Raw genomic sequence first — 22,458 nt, 5'->3', positions numbered from 1 at the left:
CTGTCTATTTTATGATAAGGAGTTTCCTTCTTGCTATGAGGACTAAATGAATTCTGCATGTCAAATCTTTGCATAAATTAAGGGAAACAACTCTACCAACCAGACTAACTTTTCAACATTTTAAATATACTAAGTTGAAAAACGTGAATCTTTCTTATAGCATAGCCCAGTTGAAAGTTATCAATTTGGTGTTGGGTTTTTTTTGGTTGTTTTTGGGTTTGTTTGCTTGTTTTTCTTTATTTTCAATTTATCTTAAAATGAAGGGGTTTTATAAGTGTTATGTGTTCCCATGCAGATGTTTCCTTTGTCTTTGACTCTGTTCCTTATTGCATAAACAAATCCTTTCATTTTTATTTGATTACTCTACAAGTTGTAAATAACTATGACAAATGCACCATCCCTGTGTGTGAAATCTCAAAAATATTGTTATTGAGTAAATTCCCAAAGGCTTTGTGAGAGTAGTATCTTAACATTTATTCAGTCTGATCCTCTACAGTTTGCACTTTTTCAGTTCAAAAGACCACATAATTCTCTACTGCCTAAAGGCATGAGAGATTGGTTTTTCTCACAAGCAAAATGAATAGGTATTTTCAGCTCCCTCCATTTTGTTTAAAGTTTGTCTTTGAAAACTTAGGATGATGAGTTTGAGATTTCCTTTTAGACACATGCTTATTTCTTTCCATCACTTATATTTTAAGGTTATACCTCTCACTCCTCATTGTTCAAGTGCAGTAGAGGTTTTTTGAACTCTTTTTTGTCAGGTAGTACAGACAGACCGCAGTACTACTTTTCGTTTTGAAGACCTTTTTATACCTGACATTTCTTCTAGTAACTTTGATGTTGCCTAATTGGAATCTTGGAAGTGAAAAAATAAATAACTGAATGAAGAGATGAGCGGCAGGCCTAAGGTTGTACATAATCTCATTTTGCTTTCAATCATTCTTCTATTCCTGTGCCTTACAGTCAGGTAACCCTCTAATACTATTGCTTTATTTATGTCTATCACCCATTCCTGAATTTGAGTCTCTCAATTATCTGTCTCCCACAGTTTGAACTCAGAAGCGCCTGAATTTGCATTTGTCTTCATGGTCCCTCTGAATCCTGATCCAATCTTTTAACTAGCCTCCTTTTTAATGTCTTACCATTCTTGAACAGTTATTTTTCATCCTGTCTGATCTACTTGTCTCACCTAGTTTAGGCTTAAGTTTCTTAGGACAGGAATATCTGTCGTAAAACTGTACAAATACCCTCCACACAGACAGTTCTGCAGAAGTCCTGCAGAACTGATTTGGCATTACCCAGCACAGTGCTGCAGACCAGCTGCCAATAGTCACACAGAAAAGGACATGGGAGTCTGGTGGGCAGTGACTTACTGGTGAAGCAGCCATGTGTCCTTACAGCAAGGGAGGCTTCCTGATGGCTAGGCACAGCAGTAGGGTTGGGGCAGGGGATTCTCCTCTTCCAATGCGGTGGGACAGCTGTGCCCTTTTTGCAGTGCTTCAAAACAAGGAGGTCAAGAAAATGCAGTGGTAAATGGGAGGTCCCTGAGGTTCTGGAGGATTACCAGGAGACAAGAGAGGGCATCACAAGGAGCTGGTTGCAGGAGCAGTAGAGGAATAAGAGCCAGGCTCCCCTGGGAGGTGCACAGCAACGGGGCAGGAGACAGTGGCCACAAGTGGTGGTGAAGGAGACTCCCATGGGATTTGAAGAGGCAATTTTTTGACAGGCAGCAAGGTTAAGCACTGAGACAAGTTGCTTAGAGAGGGACCTCTAGCCCTGGAGGTTTTTAAAACTCGTCTGGACAAGGCCCTAAAGCAACCCAGCCAAACTTAGAATGTAGCCATGCCTTGGGGAGGAGACTGGAATAGATGATCTCCAAAAGTTCCTTTCAACGCACAATTTTGCTTTTATTGCCCAGTGTGCAGTCTTATTTGCAGTAAGTGTTTACTTAATCATTTGCTATTTTTTAAAAATAGTAAAGTGTAGAGTCCTGAGAAGTTATGCGGTGATTTCACAGGGATCAAATTCAGGTCTAAGTCTTCAGCACTGTAGTTTTTTAAGTCCTGACTTGGTAATGTATTTCATCTAAGTGCTCATTTCTAGTAACTTTGGATGTGAATGTCCACTTTGATGTTGCCTAATTGGAATCTTGGAAGTGAAAAAATAAATAACTGAATGAAGAGATGAGCAGCAGGCTTAAGGTTGTACATAATCTCATTTTGCTTCAGTTATTGGAGAAAGAGGGTTATTGAGACAGACTCATTTTTAGAGCATGCTTTTTTTACCTGCACTGATTACTAAGCCAAGTCCCCTTCTTCCAGAAATGTGTATTTTTGAAAAGAGTTAAAAGTATTTATGGAAGGGTCATAGCATTAGTGAATAGAAAAATTCAGGACTTGGAGCATGAAAAGGATAAATAGGACTTGTTTGTCATAATGGCAAGAGAAGAACTGATTTATAGACTTTGACATCTTTAAGGCCAAAGGAAAAGATAAACCTGTGAAGGTGAAACAAAATGTTTATATCATCTTGGGGTAAGATACAGAAAATAGAGTGATCACCAGGAGGACCAAAGATTTGTTTGGCACTGGAGTAGTACCTGAAGGAAAGAAGTTGAAGCTCATGAAGCAAAATTACTCAGAGGTACAACAGATCATTCTAGAAAATAATAATGACAGAAAGCTTCTTTGTGTGCTTAAAACATTAATTTATAAGATAACCCTCTTATTTAGTAGAGCAGAATTAAAAGTCCTTCTTCTGATTTCTCTGAGTTTAGAATTAGTTTTTCCCCTCGAGCACCATGCCAGTACAATTAAGAGAGTTAATTCACAGCATGGCCTGGCAGAAAATACTAATTTGTAGTGCTTTTCTCAGTGTGTTGGGGCCTAGCTGGCATTAAGCAAAGGGAAGCACCAGCCGTCCTAAAGGACTGACTCCACTGCTTCAGTTCTGAGTATGTTTAATATTTTTCTAATTTCTAGTGCAGTTGCATTTGATAATCCTAAGTAAATGTTACATGTGTAGTGCATTGCGCAACTTTTGGAGAAATCTCAAACAACCTTATTATAACTCTCCTGCGAATATGCTAAATAATGTGGAGAAAATAAGTTTCTTGCAGATAGACACAGAAAACAATGCAGACATTGCGTTGAGCAAGATACCATCTTTCTCATTATTTGTCTTCTTTTACAAAAAGAATAATACCGTGTTATATGTTTGTCTGCTTTAAGTTCTACAGTAGTGTGTTTTTGAAACAAAAGTATTTTTAAATTGTTCTGTTAAGTTGATTTTATCCTTTAGTTTTAATGGTTTAGATTTTTTTGTCTGGAATGCGAGATCTATTCATAGGCAAGGTGCAGCTCAATATCAGCTTAGTAAGATTCCTATCTCTTATGATTTGCATGGACTACAATATTTCATTTTCTCTCAAATACTATTGAATGTGTTAGCTGGCACCTGATAGAATCATAATTGAGTTCAACTGCCAGCTCTGGCCAGCTACTTCAAAATAATCATATGTTTCTATTTCTTGGAAGTGGCACACATACTGTACCATTTTTGCTGTTGTAGTGTCTCTTAGAAACACCTAACTTTTTTCCTGCTTCTTTGAATGAGAAAGGTAATTTAGATTTTACTTTTTTTTTTCCAGTGTAGAAATCAAATTACAGTGTGTTTTATTCAGGCAGAAATTATAAAAGTAGCTACTTTACTCTTACCTTTTCTTTCTTTTCCAATGAAGCAGTGTGTCATCTTTTTGAATTTGTTACAGCTTGCTGACCAAGGAGAAAGTAAACATGGCATCTCTCTTCTGTTTCTTAATGGCTGCCTGTATTTTTTTATCATTTGAAGGGTTAAGGATGCTGAGTAAGCATTGCAGTAACATTGCTTCGCAAGTACCTTTGATATTCCCATCCGAAATTTGTGATCTCTTCTACAGCACCAGAACTACAAAAAATTCCTAATCCATTTTCTGAAAAGGGACTACATTAAATGAATATTTCCAAGGCTATGTCAGTAAAATCTTCTTTTTCATTTCTAGGTGTTGTGAAATGAACAGAGAATAAATTCTGTTTGAAGTAAGCAGAGAGGAGAAGCACATCATTTTGTCTACACCACGAGTCTGGAACCCAAGAAGGAGGTGAACTCTCTATTTCCTTACTTTTTGCAACAGAGGAATTTTTAGCTCTGTAGCAGGCAACATTTACCTGCCTTTAACGACTGGGCTTGGTTAGAAGGTATCCAAAGGGGCTGAACCACTACGTGACATTTACCGCTGGGTCTGTGGGACGTGGCAACAAATGGGCTCATAGAGACAGGCTTTACACGTACCCAGCTCTTAAGCTTTGGAGCCGACTGGTGTGGTCGTAAGATTACCAAGAAAGGAGAAGGATCAGGAAGCTTCAATGTAAAATTATCTAGACTGTCTCCTTCACTCAGTTGCACAGCGAATTTTAAACGCTACTGGGTTCAGTAAACATTTCACATCAGCTTCTTCCTTATATGAATGTGGCCACTCCTGGAATAAGTTTTATCTTGCAAGGACATAGTTTTATCACATGCTTCCACCTGCCCAGTGAGAATTCTCATGGTTTCATATTTTTATTGGTTTTGGTTATTCCATTAATGCAAGCTATCATATAAAGCTGAGGAGTTTGTTCTCTTTTTTTTTTTTTTTAGTTCTATAAGACAGAATTGGGTTTTTTTTAAAGCCATTGCCAGTCTCTAAAAGAGTATAGTATTGTGTCTGTAGTATTCTGCCACTTCTTCCTCTCATCTGTCCTCCAAAAACTTTGAGGCTGTGGTCTGAAATGCTGTCTTGGTTGCTGCTGAGCTTCGTGGCAAGATTACAACTCTAAGCCTACCTCAGCTCCTCTTTACTACATCCTGCCAGAAATTATTACAGCCTCCTGTCTGACAGTAGAATTGTATCTGTAGCCTCTCCTTACCTTGTCTCTGTCAAATAAGCTGCACTTAAAAGCTAAGTTTAATCTGATACTAGACATTTTGGCTGGCACCAGGACTGGCTAGGCATGAAGTTAAGCTAGTAGATCTGAGGAGGCAGCAACATGATGAGAAGAAAGATGCTAATGAGCAACTAGGGCATGTTGTGCATGGTAACTTTTTGCTTTTTGACTTAACTCACTGTCAGCCAAAAAGATAGCTAGTAACAATTGTGTAGTTTTTACAAATGTGAAAAGATGGTGGAAAGCTAGCAAAATATGTGTTAGAGTTGATGATAAAAAATTTTTTCTATATTTTTCTTTTTTTTGCTTTTTGTCTTGCTGGATATCATTTGATTGGTCCCAAATGAAAGTTTACTTCCTTGTAACATTATATTTTTATCCCATAAGCACGTGGGCAGTAATGTCTCAGTATGAGATTAGTTTTTATTTTAAGTGTTCAGCTTCAACTTAGAGAACTGGGGAAGGAACCCTGCTTAATGAACAGGTCTTCCTAAAATTAATTCTGAAAATAATGAGCCAGAAATTTTACTGATTAATGCCTGATGCAACACCAGTGAAGTCAAAACTGTTGCATAGAATATAACTCAGAAATTTCTTGTGAAAATGTGCAGAAATCTCTCTTTGGAAGTTTTTTTAACTATTTCCAGTATTTCCTAGTATTACCCCAAATTCTGTCAAAATCGTTGCTGTCAAAAGTCACTGTTGTCTCTGGAGGTCACAGTGCAGCTGACGTAATTTTCATTGAGTCTAAAGATTTACTTTTTTCTCCTCAAAAAATTTCTAGTCATATGTTACCCTGGAAGTTTTGAGGTGATGATCACGGTTGTTTCCAATGCTCTTTTAGTGGCAATATGTTTAAATGTTCTTTGGCAAGCATTTCAGAAATGCAGGTTTACTTAAAAAAGGATATAAATCTAGATGGACGGATGCTTGTATGTGTCTGTGTGGTTATCTGTGCTCATATGAAGACTGACTTTCTTATAAACTCCCACAAAAAAAATGTGGAAAGCAGATGCTGCACTGTCTTTATCTCACCATATGATTGTTATTTTTAATAATTATATGAGTCCTTCACTAAGTTTGTATACATAGTTCCCATGCTCTAGTAAGTCTTGAGCTGACCCATGAAATAATGAAAAAGCTTTTGTAGCTAGATGCACCAATCTAGTTATTAAAGGGGAAAAAAAAAGTTATGGCCTTATGACCTGCATAGTGCACTTCTGATAGACTATTCCACTTTTATTTTTTTTGTCAGTAGATACAGGTAACTGGTTGGAGCTGATAAAATCATAGGAGATTTCTTTCCTGGCTCAGATAAGTTTTATGCCTTAGCACTCCTTAACTTTGCTCTCGGTTTACAGATTTTGAGAACACAGATGTTTAGCAGTCACTGTAATCACAGAAAGTTTACTATGAAGTTTAGTCTCCTAAGAGATTTCCTTTATAAAAGTGTTTATTGACCATACTTGTCTAGTGTTACAGACTTACTGAAAATTTAGAGAGAGGAAGATCTAGGCATTGATCTCTACTTTCATGGTTTTTTAACTTTATGTAGCTTGTCTAATTCAGCTCCAGTGGTGGGATAACTTGGTCTGTAATGCTGGGCGTCCGGATAAACCTGCAGAGAATCAGAATTGGGTAAGCTACTGGTGAGAAGGTAAAAAGGCTAAAAGAGCATCTTAGGCTCGGTGTTGTAGCTTCTTTCCTTACAATATATGTGACACATTTGACATGAAATTGAAAGGTTCAGTTGTTAGATCTATAAAAATACTCACAAAGCATGACCAAGATAAAAGGTGCATAGAGTGGAAGGTCATATTTTCTTCTCAAATGGATGGTTCTTTGACTATAGGTGGTTTAGCAACTAAAACTCATAGAAATAAAAATGTTTTTTTAATTTTTTTTTCCTCCAGGGAGATCTTTTTGTTGTTATATCTTTAGAAGAAATATTTTTTCTTTTCCTTTTCTATTATCACAGATCCTGAAGTGGCTGATTACTTTTGTTGGATAACCTTGTCTAACAAAGTAATATCTGAAGAGGTGAAACAATCCTTAAAGTAATACCAAAGAGTGAAAAATGTCAAGATGTCAAAGATGTCTTCTGGATAGGTTAGAACTTATTTTCAAGAGTACATATTGAAAAGGAAAGAAATTGGGTCCATTGGGCTTAACTCAAAGTACAGTTTGGCTGTGAAAACTAGTAGTGCTCCATAACAACAGGCTTTTGTCTGAGAAATACAACCAGCCATATAACAAGAGCCTAAAGCGAGTCAACTGGCTGTAGTTCAAATTCAGCCTTGTCATAAACAGGTTAAGTATTTTTTGTAACAAGTGCATTGTTTATAATTAATTTCAATGTTACTCTTTCGTGGGTTTTGGTGTGTTTCGGTTTTATTTGAAATAGTAAAACCCAAAAAAGAAACTGGAGTTGCTGAGTATGCTGCCCTGTCTCAGGGTTGCAGATTATACCAAGCAGGGATCTCTAGCCCACTCTCTAGAGCTTTCAAAGATAAAAGACTTCACATAGACTGCTTTCAGAGTTTGTATGAAAACATTAGTAGAGGAAAAAAAGTCTTCCAGTGACCATTAAGAGTCTACTTATGTATGTGCAAAACTTTCAATAACATGAAGAAACATTCAGGACATAGGAAGAGGTTTTAAGGTTTTTACATTTCTGTAGAAGCTTTGAATGTTTAAATAAATATCCACTTCCTCAGACACATTTTTAAGTTCAAAGTGGACAAGAAGAAGGAATGTGACTCATTATACTAGGGCATAGATTGTATTGGGTGCACCTCAATAGTCCTGTTAAGTAGGATATTTTGAAGAAAAACTAATGTCTTGATTAAGGAAATTCAAATTCCCCAAATTCTTGACACCTGTATAAGGAGCAAAAAAAGAGAAGTATGTCTCAAAATCTGAAAGTACCTAATAATCTAGAAGATTTTTACTGTTTAGGTCATTAATTTAGTATGTATTATACTGTATCAGTAACAGCAGCTAAGTAATCAAAGAAAGAAAGGGAGGAAAAAGGGCCTCAATGTATTCTCTCACTGCTGTATAAAAGCAGTTTAATACATGGAAGAATTCTTTCTAGTAGTATTTTAAATTCAGTAATTATCTTGGAGTGTGGCTGCTGTATATATCTATTTTCGATTTATTTTGGTTTAATCATAAATGCAAAAATAACCTGAGTTATAGGGAATAAATTTTTGGTATTGTATTGTAGTGCTTTAGTTAAGATTTTGGAGTAGGCCTAAGGACTTGCTCTGCAAAACATTTCCAAGGAAAAAATCAAGTATAAGTTGCTTTCTCATAACTCCATGAAAGACTTCTTGCATTTAACAAAAGCAAAATTCCCCCAAAAAACCCCCAAAGCATCCAACCCAATAGTACCTCTTGATGGTTTAAAAAAAATAAAAAGGAATTAATATTAGTGATAAATGATCTGATTACATATTTCACTATTACGAGGATAATTCTTCAATTAAGTATCTCCTTCTTTATTGTGCTGATTAGTCAGGCCATTGCATTGTTACAAATGAGAGAATCTAGAACTGGGAGATTTAACCCAATTGTGTGATAATTTTTTTTCAAAATTCTTCAAATTACACATTCAAGTAACTAGTACTCATCACTGCTTTAAAGTTTTACAAAATTTCTCATTAGAATAGTAAATAAAAGTAAGTTTTAATTCTAAATGGGGTGGATACTTCTAAATAAGGAATTTCACCTTTTTTTGTAGAATGCAACATTTTGATTTGCAAGTCAGAGGTGTATTTTATTTCATACTTATATAGCCAATAGATCTTAGCTTATGGGTTAAAAAGATCACTTGTGAATTATGTTGGCTGCAAACATTTTTATAGATTTTTAATTTCTTAAAGATTTTTTCCGTTCTATGAGAGGAAGGGAAAAAACTGATGGATATAAAGATGACTGTGTTTCAGATGAGCCTGATATATAGGTGGCAAACTGGTCTCTCAGCTGTTGGTGTCACGCTGCTGTGATGCAATTCAGTAGCATATGTCAACACTTCCATAATATTATGCAGTGTTTATTCGTTGTATGGATTTACTTTGATACATAAATGAACAGAATACAGGGAAAAAAAAGCAGTCAGCATTTATATAATGAAGTTATTCAGATGTTTGATACATACTACAGTGAATTGCCATTGTTTATGATGTTTTCTATCTCTCTGCTTGAATATGTCATAAATACAGTTCTTTTGGATTACATGCAGTACAACCAAAGACAGACATTTCAAAATGCACCTTGCTCTCATTTTCTGAGAGTGAGAAATGTTTTATATCATGAGATGATTTAATAGTTGACATTGGGAAAGGATGTCTACCTAAATTCAATCTGGGGGCTTTTGAATACTTATGTGATTTACTAGTATGTTCTTACCTAACTTGTAAAACGCATACCATATTCACAGTTGACTGTGACTTCTTAAAAGGATAATGATGTGTTCACATATCTAAAACCTGTGTTTCTTAAAGTTGAAAATAGTATGGTTTTGGGTTTAGATTTCATGTGTGTATGAACTGCAAGATGATTTTTCATTGTTCATTCATTTTATGAATGTACAAACCAAAATTAGAGTTTTGTGCTTTGTGGCCAGTTTGTGCAAAATGATGCAGTCATGTATCCAACATTCAGAGTCATCTCTGGTAACAACTTTACATTTGTTTACATGTTTTGGTTTCTGCAGCTCATTTTATTATGCCATAATAATTTCTTGGCTTTTTTTAATACAATTTACATTCTCCTCATTGTCCAATTATCTTACATACTGTCAGCAAGGTCTTTTACTTACTAGTTATTAGGATGGCAGACCAGTAAAGTGCATAGGTTTTGTCAGCCTCATTGATTGCTGGTGCTGAAGAACAATCTAGTTTGTGTATATGGGATATATTTTCCATATATATAAAGGAAATCTTTTTTTGGCAAATACCATATGGAAAGGTGTTGACATTTCATGTCATTCTTTATTTGTTTTTGTCACAAAATGGTGTTTGAGATGCAGTGTTTCTGCACACATAAAAGGACAGAAAATAAATACATAACTTTCACTACTCTGATAATTCAGCAAGTGCCCACTTATGCAAGTATGGCTGTAAGTGGTAACCTAAGCTGTCTGTTTTACTTGATTAATTCTTTTTCCCCAGCAAAAAGCAAAAACTGGTGAGGTTTGAAGTGGCTTTATAGTGAAACTACAGAAATATAAAACTTTTATTACGGATTCACATGCTTAAAAATGTAGTTATAGCAATTATGTGGATTGTTTTTGTCCCTCGTGTCTAGTAAATCTGTAATTAAAAACACTGAATATACTCATGATCAGACGTGTCTGGGATGGCTGGATTTATCCAGTTCATCCATAAAAAATTTGCATAGAATCTTAACTCAGCTTCTGAACCTCTTGGCTTTTTTTGATTGGTACAGTAAAATAGTGTTAAATTATGTCAACAACTGCAGGAATTTCATATCTGGGAATGTTGATTTACAGAGACATTTATGCTAAAAAATATTTTTTGTCACAAAATATCTCAGATGTATCTAGCCACAATTCTCACCATCTTCACTGCTCACCCACTTTATTTGAAATATTTTCCTCTTCTGTTGTATCACTTACACTTGCTACCCAAACTATAAATCAGACTTTATAGTCACCTGATAAAAATGTAACCTTGGTGTTCCTCTGGAGAAGTAGGAGAAGAGCTGCAAGCGTGAGCCTGAAATCTAGGAGGTGGGATAATACAGGGAAATTTTTAAGTCAGACTCTCAAATGTACAGATTCCTTAAGGCTGCAGGCTTTACTTTACCTCAGGAATGTTTTTTGTCTGAAGAGTCAGGCTGATCAGAATGGTTATTCCTTTCCTGTTAGGCTGGGATAGTATAAATTAACCTTCGTCCAACTTTCCATAATGTCTAACAGGCTAATTTTTCCAAATGTATGAGCTAATTAATTTCCTAGAGCTCACAGTGAGGAGCTGTTGTTCATGGTTTCTTTATCTGTGGTACAGTTAAGTATTGTGCAGAAGTATACTTCTAAAACCTTGTCTGTGAGGCTTGAAAGACTTCTGACGTGCCAACAAAACTTAGAGAAGTCTCATCTGGATTCTCATAATACTGAAGAAATTTTAAGACTATTCTCTTTTACTGTGTTGCATATTCCTAATAATTGGATCACTATTGCTTAGAGATCTGTAAAGATGTCAATTACGAAGTAGAAAACTCAAACAGAAGAAAAACTTGCATTCATGCACTGTTGCATCTATACTTTCACAGGCGGATGCTAAACTGACCAAAACATGAACTTTTTTTTTTTTTTAATCTTTTACATTGTGGCTGTTAGTATTGTCTTTCATATATTATTTGCACTATGATACCACCTATAGGTCCTTTTTAATATAATGCATGGAGATGATTAATGCGCTGGTGTTTGGTGTGTGGTTGTCTAGAAACACCTTTACATATATTTGGTAGAAGACGTTTAGAAACCAGGGAGTCCAGAATCATGTGGATTGGAGAGGACCTATTGAGTTCATTCCATCTGCTCTCCCAGCTCAAGCATGGTCAGCTACAGCAGCTTGCCCAGAAACATGACCAGCTGTATGTTGAATTTTTTTACCAATGAAGACTTCACAACCTCACTGGACAACCTGAGTTAGTGAGTTACTGAAGTAAAGATGTGTTTTCTTGTGTTCATTTGGAATTTCCTGTGTTTCAGTTTATGCCTGTTGCCCATTGTTCTGTCACTAGGCAGCACTGGGAATAGTCTTCTTCCCTTTTATTCAATCTCTCCCTTTAGATAGTTATACATATTGGTAAGATCCCCTCTGAGAATTCTCTTCAGGCTTAACAGTTCCAGTTCTCTCAGCTTTTCCAGTATCTTCATTGTCTCCTTGGTCCTTTGTTGGACTCTCTCCAGTATATATGACTCCCTCCTGGGCTCTCCTACTGGAGAGCCCAGAACTGGACCCAGGACTCCAGGTGTGGCCTCATCAGTGTTGTGTAGAGAGAAAATATCACGTCCTTCGACATTACTGGCAACACAGTGACATAGCAGTGAGAGGGTTGTGGCATTACAAAGTTCTGTTTTTCCTTTTTCAATAGGACCACTGTAAACATAACAAAGATGGAAATGTCTGTACATAGATGTCACTATGTTTTCAAAGTCAAGAGAAATCAATATTTAGTAATTTGAACTCAATCAGTTAAATTTTTCATGCTGGGGAGCCCATAACTTAGTAAATATGTTTTTAATGGAGCTAAGAAATAAGATAATTTATTTTATAAAGCTGTGAAAGACACCACTTAGAATTAATTCATACAAAATACCTAGCAGAATTTTGCAGTCTAAGTAAGTTTATAGGTAATTCGATCTCACACTATCCTAGTATTGAGACTAATGAATGGCTTATGGTGTCAATATACATAAACAGCCACATTACTGCTAATAAGATTTCTGAAAGCTTCCAACATATCCTTTGTAAAATGACTTATGGAAAGCCATGTAGTGGCTTCTTGATACTTCAATTTCTGTGTGCCACATTGTATATCATTCATTAGCTTTTCTGCTGCTGTGAAGATAAAATGCAATTTAAAAGTTAAAATTTCATTTATTTCCACTTGTGGATGTTTTCAATTGCCCTTGATATTATTGTCAAAATTGCAGTGCACTGCTCAAAAAAATCAAAGTTTTAATTCTTCTGGGTTTGAAAGAAAATTTATGAGTGAGACCAAATCACCAGCATAACTGGTGTGGAAAACAAGTGATTGCTAATGGAATCAGGAGTAACAGAAAATAAAACATATTTTTCAACATGATGCATAATGATATTTTTAGCAGGGCAGTGAAACAAAAATCTAAGTGAGAGGAAAGGAATAGGCTTCTTTTCTTTGATCTAGCAAGGGTTGGGAGTGAGAGAAGTGTCTCCTGAAGGGATGACCACTTCAGACAGGCCTTCCATATCTTTGTAATACTTGGAAGGGAGAATTAGCTGAGATGATGGTGCAAAATTATTTACATTTTTCTTTTTATTTAATAAAAAAATCTTTGTTTTCTTGCCTCTGGTCACTGATGGTACACGTGTAACTTCTGAGAAACAAGCTTGAAAGTTCAAAGTGTCATTTATGCTGAAAAAGACCTTGATGATCATTGAGTCCAACCATTACCCTAACACTTCTAAGTCCACCATTAAACCATGTCCCTGAGAGTCACATCTATGGGTCTTTTAAATTCCTCCAGGGATGATGACTTCACCACTTCCCTTGACAGCCTATTCCAATGTCTGACAACCCTTTCAGTGACAAAATTTTTCCTAATATCCAGTGTAAACCACCCCCTAGTGCAACCTGAGGCCATTTCCTCTTGTCCTGTCATTTGATACCTTTGAAAAGAGACTGGTGAGTTATGATAAGACACTGAGTATGTATTGAACAATATGTGGAGTCTATGCTACTGTGTGGTATTGGGCTACTACTGAGGAGGAGATAGTGGATTGTATCTTAATGAAAATAATTTACGCCTTTTCAAAGCTGCTATTTTCCATTCGCTCTCTCTGCTATGTTTGGGAAAAGGATTTTATTTTGTGTCCTGTGAGTCATCAGATCTAGGAAGGAAGTGATTTTCAAAAGATTTTTCACACGAAATATCCTGTTATTTGTCACACAGACTGGAGGGTTTGGTGGGTTTTTTTGCCTGCAGGCTTGTGATTGTGACAGATACTGCTGTATGATAAGACATGTACCACAGGCTCTCTGGCAGATGAAGTTTGCAAATTATGTCAGTTTGAAGAGGTGGAAAATGATACAGTAAACTTAAAATCATTTACAGTGTGAGGGATATCCTGTTTATTAACTGAACTCTGCAGTAGTTGCTATTTCTGCAAGTTTTTATTTATGACCCTGTAGAGAGTTTATTCCAAAAAACATTGTCTCACTGAGAGTAGATAGAAAATATTGTTGTAATGGCATTTGAGAGGGAAAGGTTTAATCTATTCCTGACATCTAGTGCTACCCAAACTCCTTCAGAATCTTGGGATCCAACATATCTTTGTAGTGATAAATTTTAAAGGCTAGGCATATCCTGACACCTTTTAAAAAACCTTTTTCTTTTATAACACTGTTTTTCTTTTTTCCATAACTCATAAAAATGTTATTAGACTAAAGCAGTTTGTGCAAAGTCTGTATTGGGGTTATGCACCCGAACTGTTGGACTATGACTAACCGTATAGCATTAGTTGTCTTCCTCTTTTTCTTACTCTCTGAATGTTAGTTTATGTTAGGCATACCAAGTCACTCAGTTGTACAACTTTATATATATTTGAATTATGAGGAGCACCTTACATACTTAAAATCCTATATTCCTTCATAACTTCTAAATTATTCCATTTCTATTTTTATTATTTCTTTCTTAGTACAAAAAAAGTGCTGTCAGTAATAATAGTGCCATGTAAGTACAATATATTCCTCTATGTTACTCCCAAGAAACAGAAAAATGGTAATCCCTTCCTACTATGTTCTTGAATTTGTCCTAGAAATTAAAAAGCAATAGAGTTTGTCATAGTGTATTATGATAAAGGTTTTGTGAGTCCTCACTATGAAAGGAGACAACACTATTCAACCAATTAAATTGCCTGGAACGGAGAAAATTCTGATATCTAGTGGGTAATTATAACTTGAAATAGTGTGTACTGTTTGCTCACATAACTGTATAAAATTTATGGGGTCTGTACTGGCTAATGAACAAGGTGAAGCAGATAGTAGTATCAGTCGTTTGACCATTTTGCAGTATTGAAATACAATTTCAGACATTGATTCTTCCATCAGTGGAACCTGGACTTGAATATGTATTTCCTAGATAGTCCCACTTCCAAATGTCACTTATTGGAAGCAGCTCGTGTGTAATAAAGATCATAATCAGATTCTTTACTGGATAGGAAACAGAGTGTTTTAGGTACCAGTCGTCCTTGGTCCTCACTGAGTATTGCTGCGTTCGGTGATATTCTGATCACTTTGCACATGTAATGATCAGATAGTAGTTAATGTACACAGGAGGGTGTTTTATCATTAAAGGGAATGAATACAAAAGACCTGTTTTTAGTTTTGATTCAGCCAATGTGGCTGAATGCTCCGTATGTTTGGTTGATACCTGAGCTGAGATAAATTAATAGAGTTAGATTCCTTTTATGTTTTTTATTTTGAGCTTCTTCTGTAAGACAGGGAAACATACATACAATGACACTTGGAATATGCAAGAGATACAATCTGTATTTTAGTTAAAATTACTTTTTATTGACATATGGAGATAGTTCTTAACAGATATGCAAAAGTTTCAAGAAATAAAACCATTGCTAACACACATGGTCTAATTCAGGTATGGTCTAACGCCTAATCTAATAATACATACTGTCTGTATGTGTATCTGTTATCCTTCCCTCCTCCACTGCTAACAACTTTTTAAACCATTGGCCAGTTCTTGCCAAGTTTCACAGATGGCTAGAAGCCTCAAGGATGTTAAATTTCCTATAAGTTTTACAAAAATAAGTATTGCTTCCAGGAGAAGAGCTTGCTGTGTGATAACACCTTCTACTAAATATACCACAATCAAGAAAATACTCAAGTTATTTTGATTTAGCTGTATTATGATATAACTATGTATTTCTGGGTTTGTGGTGTCATGAAGTGTGTTTCTTTCCCGGGCTGCTGCAAAACAAGGTGTTAATTGCATCAGAAAGGAACAGTCTTCAAAGTTAAAATGGTTGGAAATTAAAAGGTCTTCTATTGATGCATTTTTTTGTTCCTACCTTAAAAATATGATTTGATTAAAATCTTGTATATTAGTTAATAATTTCAATTTTTTTGCATCTTTTTAATATACCCGTTAAAAATTGTGCAAGGAATTTTTTTTCTTATTCATATTTGGACTATGTGTTTTTCAGTGGTATACCAGAGTGCCTCCCCAAAATGGTGAAATTATTCCTGAATTATGCTAGTACATATGAAAGGAGACTTTCTTATTTTTTTATTGGACTTTGTTGACAATTCTGGGAAATTATTTTGATTATTTTCCTGCTCTCTTGTGTTTCTATTCAGAGATATCTGAAACTCCTATGTAGAAACTTTTAAAAATGCAGTTTGCAAATCAGATTTAGAAAATATAATCAAGAAGCCTAAGTAAAATAATATTCTGAATAAAATACTGATAACTGAAATATAATTCTAGATATGTAAAGTGTTTAGAACACAGCAAGAAAATATGCTTTAACTGCAGAAAAAAATCTCAAAATTGAGCAGAAGTAGAATTTCTTTAATCTTTGACTATCAGGGGAAGGGAGTGATACTCAGGAATGTGGACATAGGAGAAGGAAGTGTCAGAAGTATGACAATTTATGGACTGTTTTAAATAAGAATTTTAGTACCTTATGGCAAATGTTAGGGACATATTATTTACATCATGTGAAACAGCAGTTTGCTATCAAATACCTATTCATAACACATTATTTTTGGAGGTATTACTTAAAAAATTTGATTTTTTTTCTTAGATACAGACAAAATGTGTGCCGTTCAATACAGCGAACTGTAAATATTCTGTCTTTATGTAGGCAAGATTTACTTAACGATGTCTCGATAGCATTCAGCACATAGCACTGTCACCAAAACATACCAATGGAAAACTTTTTCTGATAGTCACTTCCTAAAGCCCAGATGTGGATGACACAAAATTATAAAAAACTTAGTTTAAGTAGTAGTTTGTTCAACACTGGAGTGATAGGTGATCTTTAAGCAGAAGATGGAGGACGCTGCACACTATGGAACTGTGGTTAACAGACTGACTGACAAGTAAAGACAGACTCAGATACCAAAATCAAGCTCTGACAACGATCTTATTCTGAATATAGGATGGAAAATGAATAGATTTTGCGTGAGAATGCATAGAGAGTGGATATATATATTTTTTATATGTCTGAACACAAGCACTGGTGTAAATAGAAGAAAACCAGACTCAAAGAGCTAGAATTTTGTCCTAAAAAAGGACATTGATTTAGGATTATTTCAATGTATAAATATTTGCAAGGCATATATTCGAATTTGTTTTTATAGGGAAGAGTATCAAACCATGAAGAAATTTGAAGCTCTGACATTATAATTCAGAGTAATTAAGCTACTTTGTTTTTGAAAACATGACTTAAGGATCTAGATAGCTTTGACATGTTAAAAAGACCTTCCCCCAGTATTGTCACTCCATTTCGTTTACGAGACCTAAACAAGATAAACACTACTTTTCTTGTGTTTTTATTTTCTTTGTCTTCCTCACTAGGGGAGGAGTTTGAAAGTTTCCTGTCTAATGTAAACTTTCATGATTATTTGTTATTTTGTACATAAACTATATAACTGGGAAATAGTCTTAGGTGAAATTTTAAATTTTTCAGTAAATGGCCCATTGGTGACGATTCTGCTGTAACTAGTTTCAGTAAGCTAGCATTTGCTCTAAGCCAGAAGGTGAACATGATGCTTATTTTGTATGTTAAGTACCTGGAAACTTTTTCATTCTGAATTTTACTGTATTTGACAACAATTACTTCTTTCTTTGGTCATAAGTTGTCTGTGTTTTCAAGGAAGCAGAAATCTTGGATGAAAAGTGTCCTTGTGATCATATATTTTACTTCTACATTTTGGGAGTTGCTTTTCATTAAAATGTTAATGGAGTATCTTGACTATATGTTTGCATAATGATATCACTTCAGTCTCAATGGAAACGGAAAAATCGTCTGCTTTCTTTTCGAACCCTGAACTGTGTTATTTGGTAAATAAACAAATCATCTGGTAAAAACATTTTAGCATCTGAGAATATTGTTTCAACAGCAATTTTTGAGTCATCCATTCTATTCAAATGTATCAGCATTGGTTATTCAGGAGGTTTGTATAAATAATTAAGATTTATTACTACATAAATAAAAAGCTTGCCACATGAAAATATCTTGCTTCTCACTCATGTTAAATAATACTCTTTCCAAAAGTATTTAGTAAAAATGTGTCTGGGAAAAAACAACCTAAGGTCTTGAGAGTACACAATTTTATCAATTGCATGAGGCATTTTAGAGAAGGAAATATAAGTTTTTTAAACCATTATATTTCACAGAATCATAGAATATCCTGAGTTGGAAGAGACCCAGGAGGATCATCAAGTACGAATCCTAACTCCACACAGGGCAGCCTAAAACTTAAACCATATATCTAAGAGCTTTGTCCCAAATGTTTCTTGAACACTGACATGCCATGACTGCTTCTCTTGGGAGGTTTGTTCCAGTGCTTGACCACTATCCCAGTGAAGAACTTTTTCCTAATATCAAATCTGAACATCCCCTGATACTGTTTTAAGCCATTCCCATGCATCCTGTCACCAGACACCAGAGGAGAAGAGATCAGAACTCCCACTCCATTCTCCCTCATGGAGAGGTTGTAAGCAGCAAAGAGGGCATGCCTCACTCTCTCCTTCTCTCTGTAAGAGTACACCTAGTGTCACAAATCATGCCCTCAAACCTTTCACCATCTTTGTTGCCTTCCTTTGAGAAGATTCTGATATTTTTATATGCTTCTGATATTGTGGAGCCCTGAACTGTGCACAGTACTCCAGGAGATGTCACATCAGCCAGAGTAGAGCAGGACAACTGCTTCTTTCAGCTGGTTGGCACTATGCTGTGCTTAGTGCTCTCCAGGATCCAGCTGACCTTTTGGCTGTCTGTGAATGTTGTTGACTCATGTTGATCTTACTATCAAGCAAAACCACCAGACCCCTTGTACGAATATTGTTCAAGCAGAGTATCTTTATTTTTTCCCCAGAACATAAACAGTGAAATTTTTCAGCTTTTCTGTGAGATAAATAGGTGAATAAAGACATTGAAATTCATAACTTTTTGTCTATTGCCTATTGTTAATGCTACTCATTATGCATTAAGAGATTAGTGCACTGTACAAGATGGAATAGCCTCTGCAGTTGGGATCATCTGCTATAGAGAGAACAATGAGTTTTATGTAGAAAGCATTGGACAGAATATATTCATTTTCTATCAGGCTTACCTTAGGAACTTGTTTTTCCATATTTGCTCAGCAAGTCTCTGTATTGCTCCATATTTTACTTTTTGCTACAGAAGCAGCAATAGTGATATGTTCAAATCCATTTTTAAGCCTTTTATTACAACTTTGATTTACAAATACTGAGCTGGTGGCTGTGTAAATCTGTTGCTGCTCGTATAGTTATAGATTTTTGCTGGCTGTGGTTCTGGCTCCTTAAGAGTTGATTTACATTAAAAAGCCTTGGAAAACATGATACAAGTGTTTGGAGAGTATGAGAGAATTCTTGGTGGTAGGTACGTTACAACTGAAATTTTCAGTCTATCTCAGTAGTGGCTGACTGACTTAGTGAGCTTTTGCCAGAGCATGCTGCTCTAAAAAGAGCACTCGCCCTTCTTTTGGTATATGGAGCAAGTAATTTATTCCAGCTCAGATAATTCAGCTTATTTTCTCTGCTGTTCTCTGTACAGTTACTTGCTGATATACCAAGCATAGAATGAAGAATGCAGGTATTCACTGCATTATCTATTTAGCCTGCTTGATGAGAGGAAGAATGTTCTAGTATGTTAAGGCCCTATGATTTTCCTATTCAGTTCCCTGATCTAGAAGGTCCTCTGGGGTTGCAAATTTGGAGATACCACGTGAATAAAGATGAATAGAACGTATTCTGCAATAGAAGGGGGTTGATCTCAGTATCCAAATCATTCCCTTCTGTCTTACATGTCTGCTCTTAGGGCAGTAACAGCACTGCAGGGATGATGGACAGATTTCTCTGAGTTTTCCTATGTAGGGATGGTCCCTACTTAACCACAGAAAGTTAGTCCAAATCTCAGCTTGAAGCACAACTGAAGGCTGATTCTGTACCTCTGCAGTTCAGGTTTCCTCAGGTTTCTTCACTAGAAGGGAGTTCCTTTTCTCTCTGGTCTAGAATTGTGCCCAAGTGTTACAAATGATAATGAATGTTAAATTATCACTTTGCTGATGTGTTTAACAGATGCATTTAAGACATTTGAAAGTTATTTAGGTACAATAGACTTGCCGTGCTTTCAATCCTTATATTCTGTGTCTCAGGAAAGAACACAGGCTGATGTAAATTACATTTTAGGTTTGCTTTGTTAGGGTCCCTGAAACAAAAATTTTCATGACTGTGCTTTTCATATGTATATATATATAAACCACACAGCATGATAACCCTTTGGGATTTTTGTGTATGTGTGGTTTCGCAGTCTTTCAGAATGATATCCAGCTCTCATGAATCAAAATATTTTTTCTCTTGAATCTACTTGCAAAATACTTTCTGGATTCTGCAGTGCTGAACTTAATACCTCACAAAGTTTTGGCTCCTGTTATTTAAACTATTCTCTTGTGTACCCTGCACATTTGCAATGTACTACAAGGTGTTACAGGAAAGAAGTTTTCAGTAACTTCTTCCCTTGCTCAAGAAGTCATATATGTATCTATAGCCATCACAGCTCTTGTGAGACTCTTCCTTCTTCTTCAGAAAACAAAGTCATTTATGCAATTCTTGGACTGTTTCTTTCTATCCATCTTTTGAAAGCATTATAAAGCTCCATATTTTTCTCTTTGCCATTATTAAAAAAACCTATAGATGTACTTTACCAGATTGAGTAGAAGTTGTTGATTCCTTTACATGAAGTGAGAAATGGATGCTGGATTTGTACTTGCACACTATGCTAAAGACAGATTAGTGAGAGCTACCTTGTGAGTATGATAGCATATGTGTGAGTATTAGGCTTGTTTGATATTTGTTTCTGGGACATGACAATAATTAGTATTCTGACAAAGAAGTTTAAGAATAGTCCTGGGTATGCCATCTATGTTGTCCAACATAAGTAGATGAGACATATTGAAATAAGGAAATAGGAAAGCTCTCTCTGTCAGCCATTAGTTGGAAAATGTGAAAGCAAAATAGCTTGCAGAATGATTGTGATTGATAACCAATTTTCTTATTAAAGTAGAAAAAATAACAAACAGAATGGACTGTGTCATGAACCTTCCACTTAATTGTCATGGCAAGCAACAAAAACAAATGTTTAACTGTAGTATGTTTACTTTGAGATCTGCAATTGCAACTCATGAGGTTTAACTTGAAAGAAAGGTCAAATTCCATATTTTCCATTTAGTAAAAAAAAAAGGTAAAAGAAATCCTGATATTTTAAATATTTGCTATGAACGCCTTTTCCTATACAATGCATAAATATAAATAAAGTGAAATATTTTATTTGTGTTTCAAAACAGATATATTTCCAAACTACTTCTTGTAGTACTATCAGCATTGTAGAAAGAGAAAATTGTTCCTACTTGTATGAGGAGTTATTGTGCTTGATTCTGAAGGTTAGGCAAAAGAGGGTTCGAGGGAGAGTTTATGGTACTAGCCCTGGATTACCAGAAACATGTTACCAAACACAACAGAACAAGGACAATTAAGCGCAAGAAGTGTTTTAGCTGCATTTTTAAGATCATCAGTTCCTCTGCCTGAGTATGTAACACTTCTATCTAATTTTGAAAAGCCCCTATCATGAATTTACTAATATTCTACTTAAAGACAGAGTAGCCAAGCTAACACTAAGTCAAAAATGGAATCTACAGAATGCATCTTGTAGTGACAGTAGAAATTTTTAACTGGAGAATAGATCTCAAGGAGGCCATATTTTTTCTGTGTGAATTTATTTTTAAATGTTATATATCACACCCATTCATAAATATGAAAAGATAGCTTGTCGTTATCACTTTTACCACATTCTCTCAGGCTTCTATAAGGACTGCTCATCCTTATAATATATTCACAGCCTGCAGTGAATACCCAAAAAGTTTGATTTTTTTTTTTTTGTTTAGGTTTTGTTTGGGTTTTTTGTTTTGGTTTATTGGGGTTTTTTTTTGTGTTTAGTTTGTTGTTTGTTTTTTTTTAATGGATATATTTGTTTGGGAAGAGTTATGCTAGCATCTAGCTCTGCATCTTTTCTCAAATTTAAACAAAGTTACAGTTTGGGTATGCATTTAGTACAGTAAGTGAAGTCTTTATAGAGCAACACATTTTTGTCCATAGCTGAGTCAATTATTTACTATGACTTTTAGTATATCATAGGAAGTGCACGGTTTTGTACAAACATGTTTCCCTTCAAATCAGAATGGGTGAGTGGGAAGAGTCATAATGTCTTATAAAATTGCTATTTGAGAAAATGTGAAATATATCACAGTAGTGAAATTGATTTACCTCCTCAATAAATATACTAAATAATCTGTTATATTTTTGAGAGTGTTTTTGTACTGCAGTTAACTGAGTACTTTGAACAAATGGCTTGTTGTTTTCTGCGTCTTATGTGTAAAACAATTCATGGTGACACTGACACACTTTATTTTCAGAGCCATCACAGAATATTAT

General features: G+C 35.3%; 1 protein-coding gene across 3 annotated transcripts in view; it reads left to right on the top strand.

The window, feature by feature from the left end:
* CDH18 (cadherin 18) overlaps positions 1 to 22,458 on the top strand; it is a 249,479-nt gene that overhangs the window by 10,114 nt on the left and 216,907 nt on the right. For all 3 annotated transcript variants that reach the window (XM_027681893.1, XM_027681902.1, XM_027681876.1), the window contains exon 2: positions 4,040 to 4,138. The gene's annotated coding sequence lies outside the window, so the exon portion shown is untranslated. The remainder of the gene's footprint in view (positions 1 to 4,039; positions 4,139 to 22,458) is intronic.

This window comes from Neopelma chrysocephalum, unplaced genomic scaffold (assembly GCF_003984885.1).
Source record: "Neopelma chrysocephalum unplaced genomic scaffold, ASM398488v2 Primary Assembly neopelma1_22b, whole genome shotgun sequence".
NCBI lineage: Eukaryota > Metazoa > Chordata > Aves > Passeriformes > Pipridae > Neopelma > Neopelma chrysocephalum.
The sequence above is the reverse complement of the archived record's forward strand: the minus strand, read 5'-3'. Positions and strand labels throughout refer to the sequence as shown.